The 7,136-nt window shown below is 63.5% G+C and overlaps 1 non-coding gene across 1 annotated transcript; it reads left to right on the forward strand.

The window, feature by feature from the left end:
* Positions 1-252: 252 nt before the first annotated feature.
* LOC131861863 (5S ribosomal RNA) lies at positions 253-371 on the forward strand. Its single transcript, XR_009360893.1, has one exon. It is a non-coding gene; the product is annotated as a 5S ribosomal RNA (ribosomal RNA).
* The last annotated feature ends 6,765 nt before the right edge of the window (positions 372-7,136 follow it).

The raw sequence follows: 7,136 nt of genomic DNA on the forward strand, positions 1-7,136 counted from the left end.
GTGGTGTGTGGGCACCGCGTTGCAGACGGGACACTGCACGCACACGACGCCCCCTCCAGGTGCACGCACGTAGGCCGGGCCGGGTGCACACCCGACGCCCTAGCAAGGTGCGCGCACCCGGGCAGGGCTCACACTTGGCGAACGGGGCGCACTTCGCGAGGGAGGGTGTGCACCTCGACGGGGGTGGGTGGCCGGGGTGGATTCGCACGTGGGTCGCGGTTTGCTAAGTACACACTGCGACAAGCTCATAACGGGTGCGATCATACCAGCGTTAGTGCACCGGATCCCATCAGAACTCCGCAGTTAAGCGCGCTTGGGCCGGAGTAGTACTGGGATGGGTGACCTCCCGGGAAGTCCCGGTGTTGCACCCTTTTTTAGTTTTTCGCCGGGCGTCGCAATGCTATTTGAATAAACCTTTTGCCCGTTTGCGTTCTCGTCGGGGCCGGGCCGGGCCGGGGTGCGCTGCCCGCACTACCGCGCGCGCGGGGGCGACACCGAGCGCGCACCCGAGGCGCCCCGAGCACACAGGCCACGGTGCAACCCGGGCGTTGTGCGCGCACCCCGGTGCGCCCGAGGTGCTGCGCGCGCACCCAGGTGAAATCGGTGTGCACCTCGGCCAGTGCGCGCTCGGTCGAGTCGCGCACGTTGGCCAAGGTGCACGGTGATGTTTCTTACTCTAAGGTTCCGCACCAGACGCCCGGGACAGGTGAGCGAAGCTGGGCGGGGCCGGGTGCGCGGCCGGGGCAGGTGCACGCAGCTGGAGAGAGCTTTGGAGCACACTTCGGAGCGCACCAATGATGCGCTCCATTCAAAAGTTTCCTGAAAAGGCAAAAAAAGTTGAGATTATAGAATTTCCCACTTGAGAGATTGTAAAAAAAAAAAATTTAAAATGAAGGAAACGCGGGTGCCAAGGTGTGCGCAGCCCAGCCAAGGTGTGCGCACCAAGGCGCCCACCCTGGCGAAGGTGCACGCAAGGTGCGCACCCGAGGCAAACCGGACAATTAACCCAACTTTCGACTTCGCGCGCACCTTGGAGCGCACTTCGGAGCGCTCCTTGGTGCGCACCAATCTTGGGCACCTCGGAGTGCACCATGGCGCCCACCAAGGTGCGCACCCGGGGCAAACCGAGCTCCGACTTCGTGCGCACCTTGGAGCGCACGAAAGGTGCGCACCATGGCGCCCACCAAGGTGCGCAGCCCAGCCAAGGCGTGCGCATCAAGGTGCGCACCCTGGCGAAGGTGCGCACCCGGGGCAAACCGAGCTCCGACTTCGTGCGCACCTTGGAGCGCACAAAAGGTGCGCAACCCAGCCAAGGTGTGCGCACCCCGGTCAAACCGAGCTCCGAATCGTGCGCACCAGAGGTGCACGCCATCGTGCGCACCTTGGAGCACACTTCGGAGCCCTCCTTGGTGCGCGCCGATGTTGCGCACCTCGGAGCGCACCCGGGGAAAACAATGCAATTAACCCGACTTTCGACTTCGTGGGCACCTCGGAGCGCTCTCGGGTTCGCACCTCGGAGCACACCGAGGTGCGCACCTTTGATGCGCTGCCTTCACCAATTTCCAGAAAAGGCAAGAAAACATTGAGAAGGTGTGCGCACCGAGGTGCCCACCCTGGCGAAGGTGCACGCGAGGTGCGCACCCGGGGCAAACCGGGCTCCGACTTCGTGCACGCCGCACCTTGGAGCACACTTCGGAGCGCTCCTTGGTGCGCACCAGGGCGCGCAACCCAGCCGAGGTGCCCACCCCGGCGAAGGTGCACGCGAGGTGCGCACCCGGGGCAAACCGGGCTCCGACTTCGTGCACGCCATGGTGCCCACCGCGGCGAAGGTGCACGCGAGGTGCGCACCCGGGGCAAACCGGGCTCCGACTTCGTGCACGCCGCACCTTGGAGCACACTTCGGAGCGCTCCTTGGTGCTGGTGCCCACCAGGGCGCGCAACCCCGCCGAAGGTGCACGCGAGGTGCGCACCCGGGGCAAACCGGGCTCCGACTTCGTGCACGCCGCACCTTGGAGCACACTTCGGAGCGCTCCTTGGTGCGCACCATGGTGCCCACCAGGGCGCGCAACCCCGCCGAAGGTGCACGCGAGGTGCGCACCCGGGGCAAACCGGGCTCCGACTTCGTGCACGCCATGGTGCGCACCGCGGCGAAGGTGCGCACCCGGGGCAAACCGGGGCTCCGACTTCGTGCACGCCGCACCTTGGAGCACACTTCGGAGCGCTCCTTGGTGCGCACCAGGGCGCGCAACCCAGCCGAGGTGCCCACCCCGGCGAAGGTGCACGCGAGGTGCGTACCCGGGGCAAACCGGGCTCCGACTTCGTGCACGCCGCACCTTGGAGCACACTTCGGAGCGCTCCTTGGTGCGCACCTTGGTGCCCACCAGGCCGCGCAACCCAGCCAAGGTGTGCGCACCAAGGTGCACGCGAGGTGCGCACCCGGGGCAAACCGGGGTCCGACTTCGTGCACGCCGCACCTTGGAGCACACATCGGGGCGCTCCCGGGTTCGCACCGGCGTTGCGCACCGTGGTGGGCACCTCGGAGCACACCAAGGTGGGCAGCGAGGTGCGCACCTTTGATGCGATGCCTTCACTAATTTCCATAAAAGGCAAAAAAAAAACGAGATTTTAAAATTTCCGTTTTGAAAGATAGTGAGAAAAAGGGAATGCTGGTGCCATCTTGAGCCCGCCCTGGTGCGCAGCCCAGCCAAGGTGTGCGCACCAAGGTGCCCACCCTGGCGAAGGTGCGCGCCCGGGCAATTAACCCAACTTCCAACTTCGCGCGCGCCAGGGTGGGAGCGCACCCAACAACCGGGCCTGGGAAGAGCCAATGCGAGAAACCCCACCAAACGCTCTGACAAAAAAAGAGGGGGCGCTCCAGTAACCCCGCTTCGGAGCGCACCCTGGGCAAACCCAGCCAAGGTGCCCACCCCGGCCAAGGTGCAGGCGAGGTGCGCACCCGGGGCAAACCGGGCTCCGACAACGTGCACGCCGCACCTTGGAGCACACTTCGTAGCGCTCCCGGGTGCGCACCTCAGAGCACACCAAGGTGGGCAGCGAGGGTGCGCACCTTTGATGCGCTGCCTTCACTAATTTCCAGAAAAGGCAAAAAAAAAAAGGAGATTTTAAAATTTCCGTTTTGAAAGATAGTGAAAAAAACGGAACGCGCGTGCCATCTTGAGCCCGCCCTGGTGCGCAGCCCAGGTAAGGTGCCCACCCTGGCAAAGGTGCGCACCCGGGCAATTAACCCTACTTCCGACTTCGTGCGCGCCAGGGTGGCAACCGGGCCTCGGAAGAGCCAATGCGAGAAACCCCACCAAACGCTCCGACAAAAAAAGAGGCGGCGCTCCAATAACCCCGCTTCGGAGCGCAGCCGGGGCAAACCCAGCCAAGGTGCCCACCCCGACGAAGGTGCACGCGAGGTGCGCACCCGGGGCAAACCGGGCTCCGACAACGTGCACGCAGCACCTTGGAGCACACTTCGAAGCACTCCCGGGTGCCCACCGGCGTTGCGCACCGTGGTGGGCAGCGAGGTGCGCACCTTTGATGCGCTGCCTTCACTAATTTCCAGAAAAAGGCAAAAAAAAATGAGATTTTAAAATTTCCGTTTTGAAAGATAGTGAAAAAAAAGGAACGCGGGTGCCATCTTGAGCCCGCCCTGGTGCGCAGCCCAGGCAAGGCATGCGCACCAAGGTGCCCACCCGAGGTGCACACCCGGGGCAAACCGGGCTCCGACTTCGTGCAGGCCGCACCTTGGAGCACACTTCGGAGCGCTCCTTGGTGCGCACCATGGTGCCCACCAGGGCGCGCAACCCAGCCAAGGTCTGCACACTAAGGTGCCCACCCCGGCGAAGGTGCACGCGAGGTGCGCACCCGGGGCAAACCGGGCTCCGACTTCGTGCACGCCATGGTGCCCACCGCGGCGAAGGTGCACGCGAGGTGCGCACCCGGGGCAAACCGGGCTCCGACTTCGTGCACGCCGCACCTTGGAGCACACTTCGGAGCGCTCCTTGGTGCGCACCATGGTGCCCACCAGGGCGCGCAACCCAGCCAAGGTGTGCGCACCAAGGTGCACGCGAGGTGCGCACCCGGGGCAAACCGGGGCTCCGACTTCGTGCACGCCGCACCTTGGAGCACACATCGGAGCGCTCCCAGGTTCGCACCAGCGTTGCGCACCTTTGATGCGCTGCCTTCACTAATTTCCAGAAAAGGCAAAAAAAAACGATATTTTAAAATTTCCGTTCTGAAAGATAGTGAAAAAAACGGAACGCGGGTGCCATCTTGAGCCCTTCCTGGTGCGCAGCCCAGGCAAGTTGTGCGCACCAAGGTGCCCACCCTGGCGGAGGTGCGCGCCCGGGGCAAACCGGGCTCCGACTTCGTGCACTGCATGGTGCCCACCAAGGCGCGCAACCCAGCCAAGGTGCCCACCGCAGCGAAGGTGCACGCGAGGTGCACACCCGGGGCAAACCGGGCTCCGACTTCGTGCACGCCGCACCTTGGAGCACACTTCAGAGCGCTCCTTGGTGCGCACCAGGGCGCGCAACCCAGCCGAGGTGCCCACCCCGGCGAAGGTGCACGCGAGGTGCGCACCCGGGGCAAACCGGGCTCCGACTTCGTGCACGCCATGGTGCCCACCGCGGCGAAGGTGCGCACCCGGGGCAAACCGGCTCCGACTTCGTGCACGCCGCACCTTGGAGCACACTTCGGAGCGCTCCTTGGTGCGCACCATGGTGCCCACCAGGCCGCGCAACCCAGCCAAGGTGTGCGCACCAAGGTGCACGCGAGGTGCGCACCCGGGGCAAACCGGGGTCCGACTTCGTGCACGCCGCACCTTGGAGCACACATCGGGGCGCTCCCGGGTTCGCACCGGCGTTGCGCACCGTGGTGGGCCACCTCGGAGCACACCAAGGTGGGCAGCGAGGTGCGCACCTTTGATGCGATGCCTTCACTAATTTCCATAAAAGGCAAAAAAAAAACGAGATTTTAAAATTTCCGTTTTGAAAGATAGTGAGAAAAAGGGAATGTCTGGTGCCATCTTGAGCCCGCCCTGGTGCGCAGCCCAGCCAAGGTTTGCGCACCAAGGTGCCCACCCTGGCGAAGGTGCGCGCCCGGGCAATTAACCCAACTTCCAACTTCGCGCGCGCCAGGGTGGGGAGCGCACCCAACAACCGGGCCTGGGAAGAGCCAATGCGAGAAACCCCACCAAACTCTCTGACAAAAAAAGAGGGGGCGCTCCAGTAACCCCGCTTCGGAGCGCACCCTGGGCAAACCCAGCCAAGGTGCCCACCCCGGCCAAGGTGCAGGCGAGGTGCGCACCCGGGGCAAACCGGGCTCCGACAACGTGCACGCCGCACCTTGGAGCACACTTCGTAGCGCTCCCGGGGTGCGCACCTCAGAGCACACCAAGGTGGGCAGCGAGGTGCGCACCTTTGATGCGCTGCCTTCACTAATTTCCAGAAAAGGCAAAAAAAAAAGGAGATTTTAAAATTTCCGTTTTGAAAGATAGTGAAAAAAACGGAACGCGCGTGCCATCTTGAGCCCGCCCTGGTGCGCAGCCCAGGTAAGGTGCCACCCTGGCAAAGGTGCGCACCCGGGCAATTAACCCTACTTCCGACTTCGTGCGCGCCAGGGTGGCAACCGGGCCTCGGAAGAGCCAATGCGAGAAACCCCACCAAACGCTCCGACAAAAAAAGAGGCGGCGCTCCAATAACCCCGCTTCGGAGCGCAGCCGGGGCAAACCAAGCCAAGGTGCCCACCCCGACGAAGGTGCACGCGAGGTGCGCACCCGGGGCAAACCGGGCTCCGACAACGTGCACGCAGCACCTTGGAGCACACTTCGAAGCACTCCCGGGTGCCCACCGGCGTTGCGCACCGTGGTGGGCAGCGAGGTGCGCACCTTTGATGCGCTGCCTTCACTAATTTCCAGAAAAAGGCAAAAAAAAATGAGATTTTAAAATTTCCGTTTTGAAAGATAGTGAAAAAAAAGGAACGCGGGTGCCATCTTGAGCCCGCCCTGGTGCGCAGCCCAGGCAAGGCATGCGCACCAAGGTGCCCACCCGAGGTGCACACCCGGGGCAAACCGGGCTCCGACTTCGTGCAGGCCGCACCTTGGAGCACACTTCGGAGCGCTCCTTGGTGCGCACCATGGTGCCCACCAGGGCGCACCCGAGGCAAACCGGGCTCCGACTTCGTGCACGCCGCACCTTGGAGCACACATCGGAGCGCTCCCAGGTTCGCACCAGCGTTGCGCACCTTTGATGCGCTGCCTTCACTAATTTCCAGAAAAGGCAAAAAAAAACGATATTTTAAAATTTCCGTTCTGAAAGATAGTGAAAAAAACGGAACGCGGGTGCCATCTTGAGCCCTTCCTGATGCGCAGCCCAGGCAAGTTGTGCGCACCAAGGTGCCCACCCTGGCGGAGGTGCGCGCCCGGGGCAAACCGGGCTCCGACTTCGTGCACTGCATGGTGCCCACCAAGGCGCGCAACCCAGCCAAGGTGCCCACCGCAGCGAAGGTGCACGCGAGGTGCGCACCCGAGGTGCACACCCGGGCAAACCGGGCTCCGACTTCGTGCACGCCGCACCTTGGAGCACACTTCAGAGCGCTCCTTGGTACGCACCAGGGCGCGCAACCCAGCCAAGGTGCTCACCCCGGCGAAGGTGCACGCGAGGTGCGCACCCGGGGCAAACCGGGCTCGGACTTCGTGCACGCCGCACCTTGGAGCACACATCGGAGCGCTCCCGGGTTCGCACCAGCATTGCGCACCTTTGATGCGCTGCCTTCACTAATTTCCAGAAAAGGCAAAAAAAAGAAAAAAATGAGATTTTAAAATTTCCGTTTTGAAAGATAGTGAAAAAAACGGAACGCGGGTGCCATCTTGAGCCCGCCCTGGTGTGCAGCCCAGGCAAGTTGTGCGCACCAAGGCACCCACCCTGGCCAAGGTGGGTCACGGGGTGGGTCCTAGGGTGGGTAACGGGGTGGGTACTAAGGTGCGTGCCAAGGTGGGTCATAGGGTGGGTGCCAAGGTGGGCACCAGGGTGGGTGTGCACCAACCCTAGCCAGGGTAGGTCACGGGGGTGGTTGTCGGGGTGGGCGTCAAGGAGCCAAGGTGGGTGCAAGTAGCCAAGTTGCGTGCCAAG

This window comes from Cryptomeria japonica, unplaced genomic scaffold, assembly GCF_030272615.1.
Source record: "Cryptomeria japonica unplaced genomic scaffold, Sugi_1.0 HiC_scaffold_33, whole genome shotgun sequence".
NCBI lineage: Eukaryota > Viridiplantae > Streptophyta > Pinopsida > Cupressales > Cupressaceae > Cryptomeria > Cryptomeria japonica.